The sequence below is a fragment of the Salvelinus sp. IW2-2015 genome, linkage group LG11, assembly GCF_002910315.2.
Source record: "Salvelinus sp. IW2-2015 linkage group LG11, ASM291031v2, whole genome shotgun sequence".
Taxonomy (NCBI): domain Eukaryota; kingdom Metazoa; phylum Chordata; class Actinopteri; order Salmoniformes; family Salmonidae; genus Salvelinus; species Salvelinus sp. IW2-2015.
The window spans coordinates 8,078,862-8,090,186 of record NC_036851.1 but is presented as its reverse complement, the minus strand read 5'-3'; the positions used below and the strand labels follow the sequence as shown (position 1 = coordinate 8,090,186).

Genomic DNA, 11,325 nt, shown 5'->3' with positions numbered 1-11,325 from the left:
GTCATCCTTTCCATGGTTAAATGCAGTGGTTTGCGCTTTCAATTTTGTGCGAATGCCGCCATCTATCCATTGGTTTTCTGGTTAGGTTTTAATTGCCACAGTGGGTACAACCTCCAAGCACTTCCTTATAAACTCACTCACCGAATCATCGGAACATTTCCCAGTCCTCGCATCAAAACAATCTCGAAGCGTAGATTCCGATTGGTCGACCAGCGTTGAACAGTTCTCGTCACAGGTACATCCTGTTTGAGTTTCTGCCTATAGCAAATTAAGATGTGTAATGTATGCCTTTTGTTTTGATGACAAAACATAGTAGCCTACAACCTGTCGAAGTTTGTCGCTTTAGGGTCCAACTCAATCTCCAACTGATCGGTTGAATACAATGTGCGTTTGCTGTTGTTTTTTTGAAGGGGTAAGAGATCAGAAATCAGGGCTGTATGTAAATATATTCAAATTAGTATCCCACTCCACACAGTCTGACTGAGCATTTCAGTGGCCAAGGAGGTTCAGGAAAATAAATGATATAAAATATATTTTGGGTTCGGTGATTTATTAGATATTAATCAAATCAAAATGTATTTGTCACACGCGCCGAATACAACTTTTTTAACTCGGCAAGTCGTTAAGAACAAATTATTATTTACAATGACAGCCTACCCCACCCAAACCCTAACCCGGACGACGCTGGGCTGATTGTGGGCGCCCTACGGGACTCTCAATCACAGCCAGTTGTGAAAAAGCCTGGAATCAAACCAGGTTCTGTAGTCATGCCACTAGCACTGAGATGCAGTGCTTAGACCACTGCGCCACTCAGGAGCCCAAAGTGACTATGCATAGATAACAAACAGTGAGTAGCAGAAGTGGGAAAAAGGGGGGAGGGTCAATGTAAATAGTGGCATTTGATTAATTGTTCAGCAGTTCTCATAGCTTGGGGGTCGAAGCTGTTAAGAAGCCTTTTGGACACAGACTTGGCCCTCGGGTAGCGTTGCCATGCGGTAGCAAAGAGAACAGTCTATGACTTGGGTGACTGGAGTCTTTGACACCGCTTAGTATATAGGTCCTGGATGGCAGGAAGCTTGGTCCCAGTGATGTATTGGGCCATACTCACTACCCTCTGTAGCGCCATATGGTTGGACGCCGAGCAATTGCCATACCAAGCGCCGTGCAACCAGTCAGGATGCTCTCAATGGTGCAGCTGTAGAACTTTTTGAGGACTGGGGACAAATGCAAATCTTTTAGTCTCCTGAGGGGGAAAAGTGGTTGTGTTTGGACCATGATAGTTTGTTAGTAATGTGACTCCAAGGAACTTGAAACTCTCGTCCCAATCCACTACAGCCCCGTCGATATTAATGGGGGCCTGTTCAGTCTTCCTTTTCCTGTAGGCCACGATCATCTCCTTTGTCTTGCTCACGTTGGGGCGAGGTTATTGTCCTGGCATCACACTGCCAGCTCTCTTACCTCCCTCTATAGGCTGTCTCATCATTGTCAGTGATCAGGCTACTAATGTTGTGTCGTCATCAAACTTAATGATGGTGTTGGAGTCGTGTTTGGCCAATCAGTCGTTGGTGAAAAGGGAGTACAGGAGGGACTAAGCACACACTCCTGAGGGTCCCGCTGTGTTAAGGATCAGCATTGCAGTTGTGGTGTTGACTACCCTCACCACCTGGGGGTGGCCGTCACGAAGTCCAGGATCCAGTTGCAGAGGGATGTGTTTAGTCCCAGGGTCCATAGCTTAGTGATGAGCTTCGTGGGCACTATGGTGTTGAATGCTGGCTGTAGTCAATGAACAGCATTTTCACATGGTGTTCCTTTTGTCCAGGTGGGAAAGGGCAGTGTGGGGTGCAATTGAGATTGTGTCACCTGTAGATATGTTGGTGGGGCGGTGTATGCAAATTGGAAAGGGTCTAGCAGGATTTCTTATAAGCGTCCGGATTAGTGTCCCGCTCCTTGAAAGCGGCAGCTCTAGCCTTTAGCTCGGTGCGGATGTTGCCTGTAATCCATGGCTTCTGATTGGGATAATGTAGTCCTGTAGCGTGCATCCGCGTCATCTGACCCATTCCTTATAGAGCAAGTCACTGGTACTTCCTGCTTTAGTTTTTGCTTGTAAACAGGAATCAGGAGGATCAAATTATGGTCAGATTTGACAATGGAGGGCAAGGGAGAGCTTTGTATGTGTCTCTGTGTGTGGAATAAAGGTGGTCTCAAGTTTTTTTTCCTCTGGTTGCACATGTGACATGCCGGTAGAAATTAAAATGGATTTAGGTTTGGACTGATAAATAAAGTTCCGATTTAAACATTTAATTAAAAAGACGGCATGGGGGCTTTGAGGAGAACATGGCCTGGCTAATCATTAGTGAAAGTACAATTTTTATGGATTAGAGTTTGATTAAATATTCAGGCGTCATGCTCCACTATTTATTGGCATTGATTGCGTGTCTCCGACTTTGCTGAACAGACATTCTGACCAGGGTTGCATTACTTTTATGGCTACTTCATGATTGACTGCCAGTTTGTTATGATGAAATCACTTCATCACTGATTTTGCAAAAGCACACACCTTTTAAACGGCACCTGTTACCACAACACTACTCCCGGTAGCCTATATTTTTTGGCGTCAGTTTCATCAAGGCAAACCTACTATTTAAAGTTTAGACTAGGACCTCTTTGTCACGACTTCCGCCGAAGTCGGCTCCTCTCCTTGTTCGGGCGGCGTTCGGCGATCGACGTCACCGGCTTTCTAGCCTCGCCGTCCATTTTTCATATCCATTTGTCTTGTCTTGTTTCCATACACACCTGGTTTTCATTTCCCCAATTAAGCTACTTGTATTTAACCCTCTGTTTCCAATCATGTTTTGTGTGTATTAGTTTCATGTTGCTGTGGTGTCTTTTTACGTGCTTTACTTTTGTTATGTTCCGTGTTTTTGAGCGCATTTTATTTTATGTTGTGCTCTCGTTTTGGACTTTAATAAAGTGCGCCTGTTTTATATCACGCTACGCTCCTGCACTGATTCGCCTCTTTTACACACGCTGACACCTCTATAAGATAAGATGATGTTTGACTTTGAGGTTAGCTAGCATAAAGTACCTAGGAGTATGGCATGAAGAACCTGACACTTAGATAATGGGACCTATAAAAGGAGAGAGGAGGCAAAACAAGCTGACATAATACCTAAAGACCTTGCCTGAACCATATCTCATATAACTGTATTTAACTTAACTCCACTTTCAATGTGTTGACTCTTTACCCAGACATCCCTTAGTAATGCACAGTGCCTTCAGAACATATTCACACGCTTTGACTTTTTCCACATTTTGCCGTATTACAGTCAATGATTTATATAAACCCTGGATTGCTGATGCTATGTTTGGCCATTGAGGGGCTTTGTAGTCACCTGTCGGCCATATTGGCACTCCCCAGTAGGCGCAGTCCTCCATAGAGAATGAATGCAACTCTACAGTATTTCAATTAAACATTTCAAGGGACAAAATTAGATTTAAGTAGTTGTAGTGGGGACAGTAGCATTAGTAATCTCCCAAAATTTATCTTTAAGGAAAATGTTATATATTTCTCTGTTTTATGGTTAGTTCACATAATTTTAATAATATAATAAAACATTTCTGTAATAGAATAAAAAAAGTGGCAAAAACAAACATTAATTAGACATTAATAAAATGCATTTACACAGCTTCCAAATATTTTTTACAATGATGGGCGAGTGCATAGATTGAGGCATGGTGGCTGCCAACACAGCACCCTCTATCAGCAATTGGTTACAACCTGAATTTAAAAATGGATTCATTGAAATGTTTGGTCACTGGCCTACACGCAATACCAATAATGTCAAAGTGGAATTATGTTTTTTGAAATCTTTACAAATGATATAAAAATGAAAAGCTGTAATGTCTTGAGTCAATAAGTATTTAATGCTGTGAACAGGAGAAAACTGAGGATGGAATAAACAACATTGTAGTTACCCCACAATAGTAACTAATTGGCAGACTGAAAAGTAGGAAGCATGTACAGAATAAAACAGTGCCTGTTCCAACAAGGCACTAAAGTTATACTGCAAGAAAATGTGGTAAAGCAATGTACGTTTTGTCCTGAATAAAAGTGTTATGTTATGGGAAAATCTAATACATTACTTAGTACCACTCTCCATATTTTCAAGCATAGTGGTGGTTGCATCATGTTATGGGTATGCTTATACAGTGGCTTGCGAAAGTATTCAACCCCTTGGCATTTTTCCTGTTTTCGTTGCTTACAACCTGAAATTAAATAGATTTTCTGGGGGGTTTGTAATCAATTGATTTACACAACATGCCTACCACTTTGAAGATGCAAAATTTAAAAATTGTGAAACAAACAAGAAATAAGACATTAAAACTGAAAACTGAAACTCCCCCAAAGTCAATACTTTGTAGAGCCACCTTTTGGCAGAAATTACAGCTGCAGTCTCTTGGGGTATGTCACTACAAGCTTGGGCACATCTAGCCACTGGGATTTTTTCCCATTCTTCAAGGCAAAACTGCTCCAGCTCTTTAAGTTGGATGGGTTCTGCTGGTGTACAGCATCTTTAAGTCATACCACAGATTCTCAATGGATTGAGGTCTGGCTTTGACTAGGCCATTCCAAGACATTTAAATGTTTCCCCTTATCCACTCAAGTGTTGCTTTAGAAGTATGCTTGGGGTCATTGTCCTGCTGGAAGGTGAACCTCCGTCCCAGTCTCAAATCTCTGGAAGACTGAAACAGTTTTCCCTCAAGAATCTCCCTGTATAATGCGCCATCCGTCATTCCTTAAATTCTGACTAGTTTCCCAGTCCTGCGATGAAAAACATCCCCCACAGTATGATGCTGCACCACCATGCTAGTGTTTTCCTTGATGGCCAAAAAGCTAATTTTGTCTCATCTGACCAGAGATACCTCTTCCATATGTTTGGGGAGTCTCCCACATGCCTTTTGGCAACACCAAACATGTTTGCTTATTCTTTCTTAATCAATGACTTTTTTCTGGACACTCTTCGCAAAGCCCAGCTCTGTGGAGTGTACCGCTTAAAGTGGTCCTATGGACAGATACTCCAATCTCCACTGTGGAGCTTTGGAGCTCCTTCAGGGTTATCTTTGGTCCTTTTTGTTGCCTCTCTGATTAATGCCCTCCTTGCCTGGTCTGTGAGTTTTGATGGGCGGCCATCTCTAAGCAGGTTTTTTGTGGTGGCATATTCTTTCCATTTTTATATGGATTTAATGGTGCTCTGTGGGATGTTCAAGTTTCAGATATTTTTTATAACCCAACCCTGATCTGTACTTCTCCCACATTTGTTCCTGACCTGTTTGGAGAGCTCCTTGGTCTTCATGGTGCCGCTTGCTTGGTGGTGTTGCAGACACTGGGCCTTTCAAAACAGGTGTATATATACTGATATCATTTGACAGAAATGTGACACTTAGATTGCACACAGGTGGACTTTATTTAACTAATTACGTGACGTCTGAAGGTAATTGGTTGCACCAGATCTAATTTAGAGGCTTCATGCAAGTGGGTGAATACATATGCACACAACTTTTCAGTTTTTTTTTGTTGTTTTTTTTAAAAATTTTAAACAAGATTTTTTTAAATTTTACATCAACAATTTAGACTATTTTTGTGTATGTCCATTACATGAAATCAATAAAATAAATAAGTCACTTCTTATGGGCAGGTGGGACGGTAGCGTCCCAACTGGCCACATCTGGTGAAATTGCAGAGCGCGAATTTCAAATTACAGAAATATAAATATTTAACATTCATGAAAATACAAGTATTATACATCAAAATAGCTTAACTGCTGTGTTAGATTTCAAAAAGCTTTACGGCGAAAGCACACCATGCGATTATCTGAGGACAGCACCCCGCATTCAAAAACATGAAGAAAACGAATTCAACCAGGCAGGAGCGACACGAAAGTCAGAAATAGCGTATAAATAATGCCTTATCTTTGAAGATCTTCTTCTGTTGGTCACTGCCATCTTCCTAGTCGTCCTTCTCTCCTTGTTACTCTTTCTGTTAGGTTAGATTACTCGTTGGTTATTACTGCATTGTCGGAACTAGAAGCACAAGCATTTCGCTACACTCGCATTAACATCTGCTAATCATGTGACAAATAACATTTGATTTGAAATAGCCCATCCAACTACCTCATCCCCATATTGTTATTGATTTATTTTTTACTCCTTTGCACCCCAGTATCTCTACTTGCACATTCATCTTCTGCACATTTATTACTCCAGTGTTTAATTGCTAAATTGTAATTACTTCGTCACTACGGCCTATTTATTGCCTTACCTCCCTAATCTTACCTCATTTGCACACACTTAATATATATTTTTTCCCATTGTGTTATTGACTGTACGTTTGTTCATTCCATGTGTAACTCTGTGTTGTTGTTTGTGTCGCACTGCTTTGCTTTATATTGGCCAGGTTGCAGTTGTAAATGAGAACTTGTTCTCAACTGGCCGACCTGGTTAAATTAAATAAAGGTGAAAAAAGAATCTGTATCCTTCACTATCTATTCTTTACTATCTATTGCATCTTAGCCACTCTGTCACTGCTCATCCATATATTTTATACTGATATATTCTCATCCCATTCCTTTATTAGATTGTGTTTATTAGGTTTTGTTGTGGACTTTGTTAGATATTAGGTTTTGTTGTGGAATTGGTAAATATTACCTGTTGGATACTGCTGCACTGTCAGATCTAGAAGCATAAGCATTTCGCTACTCTCGCAATAAAATCTGGTAACCATTTGTAGGTGACCAAATAAATTTGATTTGATATCCTGTCTGCCATCTATTCATTGCAGAATGCCATGATTATCTACAGGGCAGACTATAGGCCTCTGCATCTCAGAGGCCAAACACAGTAAATAATAATTAGTACAGGGGCCCATGGTATAATCTTCAGTATCATCACAAAATCAATTTAATCACTTTGCTAAATAGACTGTGATGATACAGGAGAATTTWACTTTTCAAATGAGTAAACACTCTTSAATTACACATTTTMATTTTCTGTTGTTGAAAGTTAATAAAGAAACCCGACTGCAATGAAAGGTTGTTGTCATTCTTCATACATTCTCTTGTCAGTTATTTACATAATATAATCAACAGATTGTGAACACCGTTATAATGAAAGTCAATCATGCCAAGTGTATTTTCAAGTTATTGTTTTATAATTCAAACTCTGGAAAGAAATGGTGGCTTGCGAAAGTATTCACCCCCTTGTATTGTTCCTATTTCGTTGCCTCAACCTGGAATTAAAATAGATTCTTTGGGGATTTGTATCGTTGATTTACACAACATGCCTACCACTTTGAAGATGCAAAATATTTTTCTTGTGAAACAAACAAGAAATAAGACAAAAAATGGAAACTGAGCGTGATAACTATTCACCTCCCACCCCCAAGTCAATATTTTGTAGAGCCACAATTTTGCAGCATTACAGCTGCAAGTCTCTTGGGGTATGTCTCTACAAGTTAGCACATTTTGCCACTGGGATTTTTTCCCAATCTTCAAGGCAAAACTACTCCAGTTCCTTCAAGTTGGATGGGTTCCGCTGCTGTACAGCAATCTTTAAGTCATACCACAGATTCTCAATTGGATTGAGGTCTGAGCTTTGACTTGGCCATTCCAAGACATTTAAATGTGTCCCCTTAAACCACTCAAGTGTTGCTTTAGCAGTATGCTTAGGGTCATTGTCCTGCTGGAAGGTGAACCTCCGTCCCAGTCTCAAATCTCTGGAAGACTGAAACAGGTTTCCCTCAAGAATTTCCCTGTATTTAGCACCATCCACCATTCCTTCAATTCTGACTAGTTTCCGAGTCCCTCCGGTGAAAAACATACCCACAGCATGATGCTGCCACCACCATGCTGGGAATAGTGTTCTCGCGGGTGATGAGAGGGTTGGTTTAGTTTTTCCTTGATGGCAAAAAGCTATTTTTTTGTCTCATCTAACCAGAGTCCCTCTTCCATATGTTTGGGGGAGTCTCCCACATGCCTTTTAGCGAACACCAAACGTGTTTGCTTATTTTGCAATGGCTTTTTTTCTGGCCACTCTTCTGTAAAGCCCAGCTCTGTGGAGTGTACGGCTTAAAGTGTCCTATGGACAGATACTCCAATCTCCACTGTGGAGCTTTGGAGCTCCTTCAGGGTTATCTTTGGTCTCTTTGCCTCTCAGATTAAGCCCTCCATGCCTGGCCGTGAGTTTTGGCAGTTTTTTGGGTGCCATATTCTTTACATCATACCACAGCATGATGCTGCACCACCATGCTGAATAGTGTTCTCGGGGTGATGAGAGGGGTTGGGTTTTAGTTTCCTTGATGGCCAAAAAGCTATTTTTTTGTCTCATCTGACCAGAGTACGTTCTTCCATATGTTTGGGGGAGTCTCCCAAATGCATTTTGGCAAACACCCAAACGTGTTTGCTTATTTTTTTCTTTAATCAATGACTTTTTTCTGGACACTCTTCCGCAAAGCCCACTCTGTGGAGTGTACGCTTAAAGTGTCCTATGGACAGATACTCCAATCTCCACTGTGGAGCTTTGGAGCTCCTTCAGGGTTATCTTTGGTCTCTTTCCTCTCAGATTAATGCCCTCCATGCCTGGTCGTGAGTTTGGCAGGTTTTTGTGGTGCCATATTCTTTACATCATACCACAGCATGATGCTGCACCACCATGCTGGGAATAGTGTTCTCGGGGTGATGAGAGGGGTGGGTTTAGTGTTTCCTTGATGGCCAAAAAGCTATTTTTTTTGTCTCATCTGACCAGAGTACGTTCTTCCATATGTTTGGGGAGTCTCCCAAATGCTTTTGGCAAACACCAAACTGTTTGCTTATTTTTTCTTTAATCAATGACTTTTTTCTGGACACTCTTCCGCAAAGCCCAGCTCTGTGGAGTGTACCGCTTAAAGTGGTCCTATGGACAGATACTCCAATCTCCACTGTGGAGCTTTGGAGCTCCTTCAGGGTTATCTTTGGTCTTTTTGCCTCTCTGATTAATGCCCTCCTTGCCTGGTCTGTGAGTTTTGATGGCGGCCATCTCTAAGCAGTGTTTTTGTGGTGGCATATTCTTTCCATTTTTAATAATGGATTTAATGGTGCTCTGTGGGATGTTCAAAGTTTCAGATAATTTTTATAACCCAACCCTGATCTTACTTCTCCACAACTTTGTTCCTGACCTGTTTGGAGAGCTCCTTGGTCTTCAGGTGCGCTTGCTTGGTGGTGTTGCAGACACTGGGCCTTTCAAAACAGGTGTATATATACTGAATCATTTGACAGAACATGTGACACTTAGATTGCACACAGGTGGACTTATTTAACTAATTACGTGACGTCTGAAGGTAATTGGTTGCACCAGATCTAATTTAGAGGCTTCATAGCAAAGTGGGTGAATACATATGCACACAACTTTTCAGTTTTTTGTTTTTTTCAAAATTTTAAACAAGATTTTTTTAAATTTTACATCAACAATTTAGACTATTTTGTGTATGTCCATTACATGAAATCCAAATAAAAATAAATAGTACTTCTTATGGGCAGTGGGGGTAGCGTCCCAACTGGCCAACATCTGGTGAAATTGCAGAGCGCGAATTTCAAATTACAGAAAATAAATATTTAACATTCATGAAAATACAAGTATTATACATCAAAATAGCTTAACTGCTGTGTAGATTTCAAAAAGGCTTTACGGCGAAAGCACACCATGCGATTATCTGAGGACAGCACCCCGCATTCAAAAACATGAAGAAAACGAATTCAACCAGGCAGGAGCACACGAAAGTCAGAAATAGCGATATAATAAATGCCTTATCTTTGAAGATCTTCTTCTGTTGGTACTCCAAAAGGTCCCAGTTACATCACAAGCTGTCCTTTTGTTCGATAAAGTTCTTCTATATCCAAAAAACTCAGTTTAGCTGGCGCGCTTCATTCAATAATCCACCGGTTTCCCTCCTTCAAAATGCATACAAAATGAATCCCAAACGTTACCAATAAACTTATCCAAACAAGTCAAACAATGTTTATAATCAAACCTCAGGTACCCTAATACGTAAATAAACGATAAAATTGAAAGCAGAGTATGTTCATTACCAGAGATAAATAACAAAGAACGCGCTTTCACCCACGCGCATGGAAACACTACAGCCAAAATGGGAGCCACTTAGAAAAACTACAACTTCTAGCTCATTTTTCCAAAAACGAGCCTGAAACTCTTCTTAAAGACTGTTGACATCTATTGGAAGCGCTAGGAACTGCAATCTGGGAGGACTTCGCCTCATAATAGACATGAAAGCCATTGGAAACAGTGGAAGGCTGAATTTTGGGGGGATGGTTTGTCCTCTGGGTTTCGCCTGCCATATCAGTTCTGTTATACTCACAGACATCATTTTAACCGTTTTAGGAACTTTATGAGCGTTTTCTATCTAAATCTACCAATTATATGCATATCCTAGCTTGTGGGCCTGAGTAACAGGCAGTTTACTTTGGGCACGCTTTTCATCCAGACGTGAAAATACTGCCACCTACCCAAGAGAGGTTAAATTACAGATTGTAATACAACAAAAAAGGGAAAAAACGCCAAGGGGGATGAATACTTTTGCAAGGCACTGTAATCGTTATGGACTGGAGAGTTTTTCAGGATAAAAAATATGTGTAATGGAACTAAACACAGGCAAAATCCTAGAGGAAAACCTGATTCAGTCTGCTTTCCACCAGAGACTGGGARATGAATTCACCTTTCAGCAGGACAATAACCAAAAACACAAGGCCAAATCTACACTAGAGTTGCTTACTAAGAAGACAGTGAATGTTTCTGGGTGGCCGGGTTACAGTTTTGACTTAAATCTGCTTGAAAGTCTTTGGCAAGACTTGAAAATGATTGTCTCGCAATGATCAACAACCACTTTGACAGAGCTTGAGGAATTTTGGAAAGAATAATGGGCAAATATTGAACAATCCAGGTGTGCCAAAGCTTTTAGAGACTTACCCAGAAAGACACAGCTTAATCGCTGCCAAAGGTGATTCTATGTATTGACTCAGGGGTATGAATACTTATGTAAATKMGATTTTTMTGTTTTTAATTTTCAATAAATGTGCTAAAATGTCTAAAAACATGTTTTCACTTTGTCATTAGGGGTTATTGTGTGTAGATGGGTGAGATGTTTKTTTTTTTAATTCATTTTGTCTTCAGGCTGTATCACAACAAAATGTGGAATAAGTCAAGGGGTATGAATACTGAAGGCATTGTATATGTTGAAATATCTGTTGAAATATCTGATATCTACAGCAGATAGATCAT

The 11,325-nt window shown here is 40.5% G+C and overlaps 1 long non-coding RNA gene across 1 annotated transcript in view; it reads right to left on the bottom strand.

Moving 5' to 3' along the window:
• The window catches only part of LOC139028359 (uncharacterized), a 52,015-nt gene that overhangs the window by 29,783 nt on the left and 10,907 nt on the right, over positions 1-11,325 (bottom strand). The window lies entirely within an intron of this gene.